The 15,833-nt window shown below is 37.9% G+C and overlaps 1 long non-coding RNA gene across 1 annotated transcript in view; it reads left to right on the plus strand.

Annotated features, from left to right (window-relative positions):
• Positions 1-564: 564 nt before the first annotated feature.
• Positions 565-15,833, plus strand: part of LOC110445314 — a 28,712-nt gene continuing 13,443 nt past the window's right edge. The window contains exon 1 of the long non-coding RNA XR_002462344.1: positions 565-654. This is a non-coding gene — a long non-coding RNA (uncharacterized LOC110445314). The remainder of the gene's footprint in view (positions 655-15,833) is intronic.

The raw sequence follows: 15,833 nt of genomic DNA on the forward strand, positions 1-15,833 counted from the left end.
ACAAATATGTCATGTCTGCAATTGAATACATTGAGAATGCATTTTTCAATAGCAAATCTTTTTCAAAATGATCGAGAAGTGAGGAGTTAGACGTTTCGTGTACACTATGCACGCATGGCCGCCATGACACTATTTACATTGATCACATAGAAACTATGTCTTTTAATCAACTTTACGGAGCAAGGAATCTATGCCCTATACTAATATAGAATTTTGAGTCAGCAGGTATTTATTTCAATGTGTTGAATGATAACATTTTAGTGTACCTTGAACATTCAGTAATTGGCACGTCGGCTATACATGCATATCGGACCCATTTGACAAACAGTCGCCATGACACTTTTCGAAGAAAAAGCAACCCATTCTGTTTATTTGCACTTAGTTCTTCATTAAATAACATATTGAAAAGAAATCAATGGTAAATACAGCTTATATATAACACTTAATACCACAACATGGATAGTATTGTCACATATCAGTTGTATATAAACTATATTTTTGTATTTCGTGCGAGGGTTAAAAGTGCACGTTCCGGATGTGGGTATGAGAACGAGGTGGAGGACTTTGAATACGCGACAATAACAGGTCGCTTGTCACCGTTACCTGCTAAGAACGACTATACGGGATATATACTAACGAAAACCACAGCTTTCGGTGAGTGCCATACCCGTCAGGACATTGTACTTGTATTTTGTAGTTCATGTGCTATTTTATATGATTTGCTGTGAGATAAACAGCCATAAACAAGGTCGTAAGCTGATCTATTTATAGAGTCGCTATCGTACAGGTGTGTACAGGTGTTTACAACGATTGTTATTGTTTGGATATTTTGTAATGTTGCGACTATATATCATGTTTTACTGGAACAATACACTGTACCGTAGAGACAGATATGATTTATAACTTCTGAAAAGTTTATAAACGGGTACAGTATGTTTTATAGGGTCACGTGACGTGTGTGTTTACCATCCATTGTGGCTTATAGTATTGCGCGCAAAGCGATTTTTCGATCTTTTCCACTAATATATTAGTTTCAGCGTTATTTTGTTGAATATAATTAAACTGAACTTATAAAATGAAAGGGAATAGTTAGTGATTAGATCGCATTAATTATATTGTAGTTTATTCCCGATATTGTTGAGTCAGATGGTGCCGATGATTTTGTTTGTTTGTTTGTTTGTTTGATTTTGTTTAACGTCCTATTAACAGCTAAGGTCATTTAAGGACGGCCTCCCCTGTGTACAAGATGCATGCATGTAGTGTATGTGTGTGTATTTTGGGAGGCTGCGATATGTTCGTGTTTGTCTTCTTGTAATAGCGCGGAACTGATGCCGACTTTATAGTGCTACCTCACTGAAACATACTGCCGAAGACACCCAGCAGGACGCCCCACCCGGTCACATTATACTGACAACGGGCGAACCAGTCGTCCCACTCCTAATTTGCTGAGCGTTAAGCAGGAGTAGAAACTACCATTTTTAAAGACTTTGGTATGTCTCGGCCAGGGGACAGAACCCAAAGCCTTCCTCACAGGGGCGAACGCTCAACAAATGGCCAAAAGTGAGGCATTGTCAAGGGAGACATTAGGAAAAAGAAAGTTATTTAGAAAGGAGAGAAGAGATAAGGTCCCAAATTTAGTCGCCTCTTACGATCATGCAATTGGGGGCAGCAGGTACAATTCTTACGCCCTACCTGCAGGGCAGTGGTGCCGATGAGGTCATTGTGTGTCTGGGTTAGCCTAAGATTGTGGTGGCGAGTGATAGCGGTGCTATTAGCCGATGTATGATGAGGTAAACCAATGGTCCATGCTGTCCGATGAGGGATGAAGGACCAGTATGTATACCACCTTCACTGATGCTGGATGTTTTCCACGGCTATGGAGTGTGAAGGCATGTGACTGGTACATGTATCGTTGTACGCTGAAAGTGGAACTCTGCCCGCTAGTAAAGGGAGACGGTGCTGAACTAACACTGTACATTATTTGTGGAATACTGCCCACTTGTACAGTGGTAGACTATAGATCCTGACGTTAGATATATATATATATAAATTACAGCAATATTGGAGCACAGCCCATATGTAATTTAGTTCTGCTTTGTAATTTAGTTCTGCTATGTTATTTAATTCTGCTTTGTAATTTAGTTCTGCTACAATGTATGTAATTTAGTTCTGCTATGTAATTTGTTGTGTTCTGTCAAAGGTGTGAAAGAGTGTGAGAATAAGGTGCTATATGTAAACTTAGTCATTATATGTAATTATACATAAATATGTGTGTACTGTAGGACAGTCGTTAGTGTTTTATTATCTACATAGATAGACAAATGCTCATCCCGTTACAAGTACAATTAGTATGTTATGCACTCTTTAAAGTGTACCCGGAATTGTTTGCAATATTAAGTTTGAAAATACACCACTTCATTAAACAGAAAGTCGAGAAAGCGCGAACGCCATCGCGACTTTCGTTTCAGAGTAATGACGATATTGCTTAAAATCTCACCTGTGGCCCTACAGCGATGACCCCGTTTCGGTGTCCCAGACCTGTGACATCACAAGTTCACCGCGGTCAACTCAACCCTGTTATATTTTACCAAAGAAGAGCGAAATGTACTGTGATATATGCGACATGTCATGTAATTAAAACGACAAGTTTACACACCCATAGACGTGTTTTAACGCTGAAGTATTGTGGAAGGAGCTCGTATCGAGAAGGAATAAAACACGTGTTGTGTATGGATGTCGGAACACGTATGCAGATAGTGTCTCATTTCCACGAATTTTCCTTGAACTTATCAGTGTTTAGAAACAATGCGTACAGTTTGTTGAAAGTGGGAAAGACCTACGAAATGTTCCTATTGTGTTCAAAACACTATTTGAGGGCAGCTCATATTCTATATAAACTAATCAAGTCGTCCCGGTCCAACATCATACTCGTTCACACCGGCCCCTAAAAAAATGTGATGACTGTTTTCTTTAACGACATACATAATTATATTATATCTACTGGAACATATATATAGTTTGAATATATATTTGATGTAATACAAATGAACTACGCCTTTCATTTTATCAAGGCCCTTTATGTAATACTAGCTGCGAGCCATGAAATACCACGGACTTGTACATATATAATATGTTCGTGGAAGTACGAAAAGATTTTTTTCAGGAAACGGGGGATGCTCATAGGGTCTACTTGTCAGCAGAAACATTTACAAATGGTAATTGGTTCATATATATACGTGTATGTGTTAGTCGGTGTCTTGACTTTTTAAAATCGTTTACGAGACAGCTCAATATAACACAAATTAACAGACTAAATATGGCTGACGTACAACTAACAGTGATAATTAACGGCACTCAAAACCAATTTTAAAACTTCAATAGCAGGTTAATTGTTTATCAGTAACACTATGATTTTTTGTATTGACATAGGGTTGATTTAACAGATAAACCCGAACCCGTATAAGGCAAACCGTGACTGACATGCGTATTGAAAACGCTTATCTGTTGTAAATAAAATGTAAAGTATACATGGCATTCTATTTAAATTTAAGCTACAGTTGTAACACTTTTTATTACCTGCATTTTTATCATCTTCACCATATAATCCAATTCCTCAAAATCCGTTTTCAATTCGCAATCTTACCCCGTACAGCTATCATTCTCTACCATACTGGCTGCCGGTGGTTGAACTTGTGACATCACAGCCCGAAAAACTCTCATTCAGCAGTAGATAGACAGGTGCAAATTGCGCTCTTCGGGGATCGATATCTCGGTATTGGTTTTTTTGCATCATATAATCGATTTGGTAGTTAAAATACAATGTAATTACAAAGATGCAACTTCTTATAGCAATTTTTTTTAAAGGGTCAATGTTTTCAGGAAGATTATAAAAGATCACTCAACTAACAAATTCATTTATTTTACAACTTTTGAGTACATTTAAAATCCTGTTTTTGTGTAGATTTTGTATTTATATTTCCAAACATTCGAATGTTATTAACAGATATTCTTTTACATATTTTATTTACCAATATAAATCTTAAGTCTTCACAATGGCATGCTATTCAGTTACCACAAGCTACATTCACAGTACCAAGTGATATTGGAAAACTTTTGCATAGACAGGGGCAGCACATTTGATGCTTATAATATAATCATAAATGTAAAAATACAATATCTGTATCACCTTTATTGTTTGTTGCATTTTCTTTTGTTAACTTGTTCTTTATATTAGAAGTCTTAACCGCGCTAAGATTATCTAAGGATGCCATCAAGTTTGTAAAATGTTGTTCTATTGTTTGTAAATTTCATTTGAAATCCCCCACTTCAATATTTTATGATAATCACATGTATAATCAGATTTAGCTTGATGGTGCCCTTAAAGCTTAAAGATGATGTAAATTGACAACGTAATATGTTTAGCCTTTCAGGACTTTTAGTACTTTGATTATCTCTTGTTGAGGGTGTAAATGTCAATTTACAAATGATTGTTCGTGGTCTGATGTCAAATCGCCCGAACCAATGCGCAATGTCTGTCATTTTTCTTTAAAACTACCTCCAATGTAACTCTCACAAATGTCACTATTTTGTCTACACATTCCTCGACTGTTTCTTTCTCATTAGTTTCGTTAAGGTCACACTCCGGATGCACCTTTTCTTGCTGCTCAAGATCGTTCAATTTGTATACTAGTCCTGTATGCATACTCTTTGGCTTGTTGTTCTAATTTGTCTACTTCCTGTCTCAAGGCACCGTTCTCTTTTTCGAATTCCGAGAATCCCCCTTCGAGGTGATCGACGAGCACACGGGTTTCCTCAATGATGTCTTCTATCAATATATATATAATTTTCTAGGTAAATAAAGTCTATTACCTGTAACTGAGCGAGATCGGGTTATCTCAGTCAAACAAATGAATGACGTAAAACGTTCATGTGCCTAAGGGTTTTTCAATTGACGTAATTTAACCATTTTGGCCAACACGTACTGTGTCACCAATTCTGAAGTCCATTATAATACTGTCAACAGTCGATCGAGCAGACGGGAATACATTGAATAATCAATAATCGATGACCTAATAACACAATTGTCAACAAATGATGACAGGTATTTTGTTGTGTACAGTACAGTTAGTGTAACATACCGTTCTGCACTGTATCTTTAAGTGTGCGGGATCGCATTTTTATTAGAATTAAATGATTAATATGGAACGTTATTGAAATATAAACAGCAATTTTGATAACGATTTATAAATATTAAATATTAAATGTGTAATTTGGATATAAAGTCATCGTTTACCGACTACGACAGTCTTGTGTGATACAACTGTTTACAAAACAAACTTGCGTTTGCGCGCGGATGAATACATCTGTGTAAAAATTCCACGAAAATTCACTTTAAGGTTGCAAGACAAATCGGAGGATAGAAAAATCTAGTATGAAGTATCACGTCGGGTATGTCGGTTTTAGGTGAGAGAAAAGTTTATCGCAAAAAACTTATCAACCCTATCTTTTCCTGAGGATTCGAAAGGTCCTGGTTTTTGAACCTGTCTATCCAACACCGACACTAGCTCTAGATCCAGGCATGGTTGTATAGCCCAGTACAGAATGTATATAAGGTATACATGTACATGTAAGGTATACACGTACTAGGCTCGCGTTAACAGATGTCACGTATTAATGGTCAGTCCATTGTCCAGAATTTGTATTTTAGTAACAACAAAACTACAAAACTTTTCATGAAATTTCTTGTAGAATATCTTATTCTATCCCTCCAAATCACCATATACTAAAAAAATAGCATTATCAGTACATTCAAATACATGTAGTTAAATTTGACACAGCCTTCGGAGCTAAAAACTGCCTGATTGACCAGGTCCGCTTGACCAAAATAGTTATATTTTGATCAAATGGATTTATTCCTAATATTTCACAGGGAAAAAAAGTACTAAATGTATGTCTTCAAAACAGAGCCAGCCCGAATGCCACTGGCGCGTCGGGTTTGCCATGTGAAAAAAGGGAAATCTGACTCTTTGCAATATTCTGTACTAGCAGAAGGAACACGGTCAGCTGCTTTGTAGCCAAGGAACGCTTGGTTCTGTTCTCTTACCGGTTCAGATGTATCAGCATACTGGTAATGAAATGAATTGTAATACATGTTTCTTGCGTCAGCCAGGCAGATAACTATATTTAAAAACATTGTATTAAGTACATAAATTTTTCTTTTACGATTAAGTGTAACAATATTACGTACTAGAGAGAAAAAACTAAAGAGCAACATCCAGCGATTAAGAAATACATAAACCACTAGTTGATACCATAGAGGTCCCATTCATTCACCTTTTACTGCTGTTCTGACTCAAGAGAGGCCGAAAGATAACTGAACATTAAAAATAGCTAATGATAATTCTCAAACATGAACACACCTTAATTGGTTGTACGTACACACGTGTTGATATGTATCAGTTCCTGTTAATTTGATATATACATCAGCCAAACAAATGTTTAACGTCCTAATGACATTAGCTGTGAATGGGACGTTAAACCAAACCAAACCAAACATTGGCAAAAAAGCGTGTATACGGTTATTCACTTTGACCTTACAGCTTCTTTTGTTCCCGTAAACTAATCAGTATGAAAACTCAGTGCACACGATTATGTTAACGTTATGAGAAAAAATGCATCCAGTCATAATAAACATTTTTTATTCAATATATTAATAATAAGGCGAACTATGTCTACTTTTCGGGTGATTTATCAAAACAAACGAATGCTAACTACCGCAATCATAAATTATTACATCTTTTTGAACGATATATCGCATTAATTTCAGACACGTTTGAGTTAATAACGAGTACAAAGCAAGCAAAAAGCCCACACGACTAAGTAATTTTAAACCAGTGGTGTCGGACTCTTAATATTCTCTATATAAGGTTAATCACTTCACTGCCTCTTTTCAAAGAGTATGAAACTAAGATTAGCTGTTTATAATAATAATAATAGCCGAAGTAAGGTTTTGATACTATTAATAGATCTGTTTCACTTGATGACACCATTTACAAGTTCATATCTTATCACGTCTTCACTCAATAAATAATCTCACAAGTATTTAGAAAACTGGTGCAATGCGTGATATTCGTTATATTATTCAGCATTTTTTTCCAATACCATGCGACAAATTAATACGTGTTTTCCTGCACATTGTGAACACCAAGATATTTCCATATAATCACCGTAGGTTGATATAATCTTACCGGATTGTGGTCCGTGGACAGGGAAAGCTCAACCCGTGGGTAAAAATTTGGCTGTACAGCACGAGGCTTCGTTTGAATTTTTTTCTCTCCCATACTCGAAATGATTATGCAAGTGCCAATACTCTCCAAGTGGTCATATGCTTGTATACGATAATGAATACAATAATGTGTAACCATGAACATAAAAACCAGACACCGATTGATAGCACTAAGTTAACAATGTTTTTTTTATTTAAAATCCAACAAATGTAATATATTATAAGAAGTACAGACATAATCCATTTACATCTGTCAGCTCAACAGCATTGTTTCCAACGCCGACGTCATTTGGGGAAGACGCGAGGTCAAAATTGCAACACTGCGTCATAACGTCAGAGGGGGTGTTCTCAGTTCCCAAACTTTTTAGAGAACAAAGAAAAGTGTTGATATAGGAAGACAATGGCAAACCAATTACAGTCTGTTTCATACTTACCCCACAGGTAACTTACCTGTGTGAAAGTTACCTGAATGACTTGTAGCTTTTCTTTGTATGTGATATGTAAGGTATATTTTGGATATACATTTTAGAAGTTTCAATAGATTTTGAGGGGTATATATGGAATTGATAAAATAAGATGATAAACACCTAATTGTCTGTTTATAAAATTTTAAGTTATGTGATACGGAAGGTGTTTTTTTTGGACATACAATTTTTATTTTCATTTACGGGGGAAAATTAATGAGTAAATAATTTCTAGAATCAAAAATGCATGAAAAAGATATCAAACCAATTGAATATGAATTTTTGAACTCCTGTGATATTAGGTATTGTAACACAATATAGCCATATTCACTATATCTATGAATGTAATGGGATTTCCCAGACTTTATTTCTCTGTTAGTGTAGTCGAATGTGTAACACAGTTTATTTTTGACCAGAAGAAGTGAACGGTACAAGTTCAAATCCACGTTCAGATTAACGTTTTTTTTTAACATTTAGGCATGCAATCTTTTTCCTTAATTAAGTAATGAAATATTTTTCAAATCAATGGAACATTTTATTGATATTTTAATAACATACATATTGATTTATCTTCTATGGAATCATGTCATCAAATTCCTGCACACGTGGACAGTACAGCTACGCTTTGTAGATAAGACATCATTCTAAATGATATTTATGAATTGTTTTACCCTCCAATTGGCACTAGTAATTCTATTTATTATTTTAACAGACACAAATGATGCTGAAATACAATTTATGAAACAACAAGCAAAGTAGTTAAGATGTAGCATTTTATTCATACAACAATATTTGGCAATATAAGGGTACTCACAGACACTGCACATAACCTAACCTAGAATTTTTGAAGTCTCGACGAAGTGGCGTAGGCCCGGCCGTAAACTTGCATGAATTATTAATAGTGTCCATATATGGCAAATAATATGGACAGTCTATGTACTATAGGGCTGTATGAACTGTGTGAAAGCGGCTGTGGCGTATGTCGTAATTTCGGTGGAGCCCACGGCAGAACAGAGGTGTGCCGAAGGTCGATTCTAGTTCATGTTGAGTTAATGGGTTGCCAGGAAGCATCTGGGCTGTGGAACGACCCCTACGTATACGTGCTACAGCTCCCCCTGCGAATGGGGGCAGGAACTGAGTTACACCGAAGTGATAAGGCCCTATTGCTATGTTCAGTGTTTGAGAGCACCAAATTTAAAGTGTGAAGGTGGCTTGAATAGGGGAGAATGGAGGTACGGGTACGTCTGTACAGCTCGCTGGTAGTTGTAAAACTGATGCAGCCAGTGTATCAAACCCAGGATTCTTACAAGTCACGTGACTATTACTCATTGCTTAGAAATGTTGCTGTATGACGTAGCATTGGTCAGTTGGACATATAAGGTTATGTGTCTGGTGCAGGGGGGTTGCATAGCTGGACAGAATCCCCAAACCAATGATGTCATCTCATATTAGTCTAACAAACGCCCACACACTAGATGTGAGTGGGAAAACCATATAGTTTGTTTGTTTGTTTGATTTTGTTTAACGTCCTATTAACAGCTAAGGTCATTTAAGGACGGCCTCCCCTGTATGCAAGATGCATGCGTGTAGTGTATGTGTGTGTATTTTGGGGGTCTGCGATATGTTCGTGTTTTTCTCCTTGTGATAGCGCGGAACTGATGCCGACTTTATAGTGCTACCTCACTGAAACATACTGCCGAAGACACCCAGCAGGACGCCCCACCCGGTCACATTATACTGACAACGGGCAAACCAGTCGTCCCACTCCTAATTTGCTGAGCGTTAAGCAGGAGTATAAACTGCCATTTTTAAAGACTTTGGTAGTCTCGGCCAGGGGACAGAACCCAAAGCCTTCCTCACAGGGGCGAACGCTCAACAAATGGCCAAAAGTGAGACATTGTCAATGGAGACATTAGGAAGAAGAAAGTATTTTAGAAAGGAGAGAAGAGATAAGGTCCCAAATTTAGTCGCCTCTTACGATCATGCAATTGGGGGCAACAGGTCAATTCTTACGCCCTACCTGCAGGGTCACCATAACATGGCAGCAATCACAATAGGATAAAGTTCCATATACTCTATAGAAATGTCATCTTTCTGAAGACAGAGACCTTCCGGCCATTCTCCCTTGAACCATCTGTTTTGAAAGAAACCTCCAAAACCTATGACACCAGCTGCATCGGTAAACACGTCGAAGTTTGGTGCTTCTGTTATATCGGTATCCAGGAACACGGACACTCCATTCCAAGTTTCCATGAAATTGTTCCACATTTATAGACACTCCGACTATCCTTGCCAAGGTCAATACGGTGATGTAATTTCTTCACTGTTGTTGACAAAGACATCAAATGACTAACAAATGACCTACCATTAGCAATGACATTTAAAGCAAAATTCAGATGGCCTAACAAGCTAAGGAGCTCTCGCTTGGTTATTTAACGCTTAGACATGAATTTCCTAATTATAGCTTTAATTCTGATAATGTTTTCACCTGGTAACCTAGCTTCCATATTATGAGAGTCCAGTATAATGCCTAAGTATTTTACTGATGTACAAGGCCCAAGTGTTTTATGGGGGGCAACAGGTATTCTGAGTCTATTAAAAACTAGTGCTCAAATAGCTCTGGTTCTATCTGCCTCAAACTGGGGTGTGTCAATGGTAAGAAAATCATCTATCAGATGCATCACGAATTTAACTTAATAATTATTTTGAAGAATCCAACAAAAAGCCTGTGATAATTTGTCAAATATCTTGAGACTAGACCTGCAACCGAAAGCTAGCTTAGGTAAAAATAGAACTTCCCCTTCCAACTTACTCCGTAGAGGTGCCACAAATCAGGTAAAATAGGGATCAACTTAAATGCATCAGCAATGTCTAGTTTACAAAACAAGGAATCTTTGCCAGTTGTTTTCAGATACCTCATAGCGTCATCAATTTTGGAATATTTAAGAGAGTATTCTGCTTTGTCTATGAGATCATTGATACTATCTTCATTATCCATATCATGAGGTACATTCAAATCAACAAATAAGTTTCTTTCCTGAATATTTTCCAGTTACTATACCCAGGGGACTGACCCGGTACTGTGGAAATAGGGGTGTATCAAAAGGTCCTATGACAAACTGATTAACTACCTCTGCCTAAAAGTTGTTCTACTGTTAATGGCTCCTTAAGTGCTGATTGCAAGTTTTTACAAATAAATGAACCTGTAGGAATTTCTTTTATACCAGTATGGAAACCATATGACAGACCCTGAATTAAATCTGAAACAAAATCTTGATCTGGATGAAGGCTGAGTTCAGAGTTCAGAGCAACTATGTTGATTGGTGTACTTGCTTTTAGTCACTGCATTGTTGCTTTCTTATCCTTTGCATCTTTAAAAAGAACATGTTTGTAGGGGCAATGGTGACCTGGTACCTCCCTTGTCATTGAAGTTGTTACAAACTCTCTGTCCACCAAGACTGATCCTGGGTCTACCGTGCAAATCAATACGTTGGCTAGATTTGTTTGAAGGTGTTTGCTGTAATGTCTGTTGATTTCTGATACGACCTGTCTGGTTCGCCAGCATTGGGCAGAAGTTAGACAAGTGGCTACTGCTATGACACACTGAGCATGCGTTGATACAGTGGCCTGAGCAGACCGTAGTGTACATTTTATTGTCTCTGATACCCCAGTTGACCTTTATACCCGTATTTAGATAAAGGGCCGCCGCTCTGGCAGAGAAAATCTTATGGTACTCATAAAACAATGTACCTGGGTAATAACACGAAATGCCAACAATATCCTTCTCGTATTGATCCAGTTCAGTTCTTCTATAAGGTATACTTCACACATAACAGACTTGTATACTGAAAAGGCTTTGATAAACTCACCGATGGTCAGGTTCCGGTTGAGCCTTGGATCCGCCGGTTTCAGTTGCAGGACCTCCCCTTCAATGTGAACTGACCGTCCTTCTGATGTGAAGTCCGGCATCAGGAGTGTCGCCAAGTTCACATCCTTCCTCGCGAGTATCTGTTGCTTCAGACAGGGTGAAATAATGTCCACTGATGATAGCGATTCCAGTGGCACTCCTTGTGTATCCATTATCGAATTTGGCGCTCCAATTTGACACATCGGGGCCGCCACACTATGATGTAGTGCTCCCACACCGTGTTGGCCGCCATATTGTTGATTTGGTTGATAACCGGAACTAGAGGGCGTTGTAGTAGTAACACTTCCGGTGTTAATGGCGGGCCGTATGAGAGGTACCCCGTGGAGTCCTTGTTGACGAGAGGATACTAGACTCTAGTCTTTCGATTTGGAGTTTAAACTGCAGAACATCGACAGTACTATTCTGTTGTTGTGTCTGTTTGGTTTCTTCCAGCACCGTTTCGGCGATTATGGAATCTGTTGTCGAGTTGTCTGTAGCATCTGCAACGTATCCAACGACTGTCGTAGCTGGTCGGCAGTCCAGTTTTCGGGATTCGTTTCATCGAGGCGTTTACGAGATTTGGTTATTTGATAGAGGGCGTTTCTCCTGTCTCCTGTAGTTTCTCGTCCTGGAATTTGTTGAACGGCTCATTCTGACGGAACCTTGTTGAATCCAAGTATGGGTATAGTTTTACAACTACCAGCGAGCTGTACAGACGTAATTTCACGCTCTTATATCTACAAAGTAAATCGCTGTATAAGAGCGATTTACTTTGTAGATGTAAGAGCGAGAAATTACGTCTGTACAGCTCGCTGGTAGTTGTAAAACTGATGCAGCCAGTGTATCAAACCCAGGATTCTTACAAGTCACGTGACTATTACTCAGAAATGTTGCTGTATGACGTAGCATTGGTCAGTTGGACATATAAGGTTATGTGTCTGGTGCAGGGCGGGTTGCATGGCTGGACAGAAACCCCAAACCAATGATGTTATCTCATATTAGTCTTAACAAACGCCCACACACTGGATGTGAGTGGGAAAACCATATAGTTAGACTGTGCTGTGACTAATATCTAACTGCCATTTAGAAATAAAGACGAGGAGGTTTGTATATTGCGAGCGTCGCCGACAATATGGGGTTACAATCTGTATAGAATCATGCATTACCTGTGTCCACCATACCGGAATTAAAGCCCTGACAAAAGTGAGCCGCAGCCATCAACACAAAGACGAAGCACCAAGGAACACCGGCTGTCACAATCCCTATTAGAAGTAGACCTGTACCGTAAATGATGTTCCGATTTATTTTATCATATAAAAATCCTCCAGTCACACACCCGAGGGCATATCCAATGAAATTCACGGTAGATATCCACGAACCAAGTTTCAAAGTGACGTTACTAATCAACTGTAAATCTATGAAGGATGACCCAAACAGACCTCGAATCCAACCCTGGAGAGTAGAGTTGAAAACAGTTAACACATATGATTGTGAGTGGAATGATAGTTTTTTTTTAATAATCAGTTAATTGTTAGTTTCCTATTGTTTGAGAGTTAATCGATAATGTAGTTGTCAGCGAGCTAACATTATTTTTGTGGATGTGAGTGGTGCCAACGTACCGCTTTCAGTACACAAGCTAACATTACACATACATTATACACATATCCTTAAATGACCCTAGCTATCTATAGGAAGCTTAACCCCCTTTAACCAAACCATTCCCTGCTCTGTAATCATATGACCCTGACTGTTGGCGTTATGCCCAAAATAAAGTTAAATGTGTCTTTACGGTTGCATTACCCATGCTGGTAGGAAATTGAGAAAAGAACACACCCGTTGTTACCCACTACATTTTGTAAGAGACAGCTTATGTGGGAATCCTCAGACGCTTGAGGCGAACAAAGTGGATATGCTGAATCTATTAAAACATTCAGGATATGAGTATATTTTCCTTCCCTAAAACCCTTTGTTTCCTTGTGCCTTCCGGAGCAATAATACACTACACGCATGCATCTTGCACATAGGGGAGGCCGTCCTTAAATGACCTTAGCTGTTAATAGGACGTTAAACAAGATAAAACCAAACCACACCTGAGCAATAACGTACCTTTTGGCCTTGGTGTTGAACGTTCGGCCTAATGAAAAGAGCCAATTCTGCCCCCGGCCGGGACATACCGAAGTCCTTAAAGCTAGTATTTTGTATTCCCTGCTTAACGTTTAGTGTATCGGGTAATTGCAACAAGTGGTTATTAGTAAGTTTAGTGTGACCTTGGGAATGCTATGCTAGTTTCCTTCAGTATCACTTTAAACTGAAGTAGTACTATTTATTTAATCGTATCCGCACCAACAAATAGTCTGCAGCAGACATACTTGTTTATAGACCCGATAATGCTTAATTTTCTTTACTTGGTTTGGTGTTTCACAAGACTATTACCCCCCTGCCCCGTTTAAAAATGATTTAAGAAGGTGTGGAGTTTTGACGGGGTTTAGCAACGAAGGTATAACACTTTAGTGATATTTACATATTTTTTTTATTTTTGTTTGTTTGTTGTTTTTATGTTTTTCCATTTTCCATTTATTGTACAACATTTAATAAACATTCAACCCCAAAGACATTGAAGTTGTATAAAAATTACAACGCGTCAGTTGCGTTGAATACGACCTGTTTTTGCCCGTTAGATGTTTTCTTACAATTTAACGAGAACAAATTTTCGGATCCCCGAAACATGTGTTTAGTGTTTATTTTTCACAAATTACCCGACAGGAGGAAAACAGTATCACATATACAAAAAAGTATGCATTTAACAATAGTAATTAAAAATTTACTGGAATATGTCTTTATCATTTCTAGATTATAGCTCGTGATTTAACCCGGAAGAGAACATATTAAATAAGGTATCAAATACCAAAGTAACAATTTACCATACATACATGTAACACTGCATCCGGCAAAATGTTTCTTCCTTAGATATTATTCATGCGAATGTAAATATGTAACATTCTGCTAACAAATCTTATATTAAACAGTTCTTCCCCCAACTAACAAAGAATACACTTACCAGGATAAGAAACATGGCATAAACGCATATCGAATATCCATATTTCTTTTTCTGGAATCCGATGCATCGTTTCCCTTGTGAGCGAGCCATTTAAGAGTTATCTCTCTTAGTCTGTTTCTGTAGTTTTACCTTTGTAAAAGGAATGGCATGCGTTAATAGGAGTCGGATTAACACACGTTAAAAGCTGAATAAGCATATTGTAGTATAATGTACAATCAATTTGTTTACACATGCGCTTTAGAAGTGCTACTAGGACAGGGTGTCAAAATGTAGTTTATCACACAAGTATGGTGGTGCATCTGACTTTAAACCATTGATAAGCTAAGTAAGGTCAAGGTAGGCACACATGTACTGTATAGCGTTCAAAAAGCAATAAACTGGAACAGCCGTTAGTAAACCATATCAATGTATACCATAAATAGTTTTAGTATATACATGAACATATGCATGCATGCGCAGTTAGACTGGAACGTGATCTGTAGGACGACATTGGAAGATGGCTGCTGGCGAACGTTTCTCTTCCGTTAGGAAAATTACCAAAACTATTCGAGGATAAAGGTGCTGTTATCGTAAGAAAAAGCCATTGAACACGCAGTGCATGTCCTCCATGCTTATCGTAAGAAAAAGAACCTAGACGATGCTTTCGAAAGCTACAATGATGAACTGTTGTGTTCAAACCTGGCTAAATTTTACACGGAGGCTCGCGTACAAAAATCTAAAACTTTAGTTTTGTTTTGTTTTATTTTATTGTTGAAGCATATAATAAAACAGTTATGGGATTTTGTGCTGGTAAATATGATGTGATATGAACCTGAAAGAGTGATATTGACCTCGGCTTCGCCTCAGTCAATATCACTCTTTCAGGTTCATATCATATCATATTCACCAGCACAAAAGTCCATAATTATATAAAGTAAAACATCAATAAAGACAATATATAGTTAAGTAAACCATATCAATATATACAATGTTACATGTCATATACATACAACCACGTGGAATTCACACTTACATGACCGACACATGCACTAACGTTGTGTTATCACTTCGCTGTCCTTATTGGCTGCACGAAGCTATCCAGGCCCGTTCCGAACTCTTAACTGGATGTGGATTTACGAA

The sequence above is a fragment of the Mizuhopecten yessoensis genome, unplaced genomic scaffold, assembly GCF_002113885.1.
Source record: "Mizuhopecten yessoensis strain PY_sf001 unplaced genomic scaffold, ASM211388v2 scaffold2213, whole genome shotgun sequence".
In the NCBI taxonomy this organism is placed as follows: domain Eukaryota; kingdom Metazoa; phylum Mollusca; class Bivalvia; order Pectinida; family Pectinidae; genus Mizuhopecten; species Mizuhopecten yessoensis.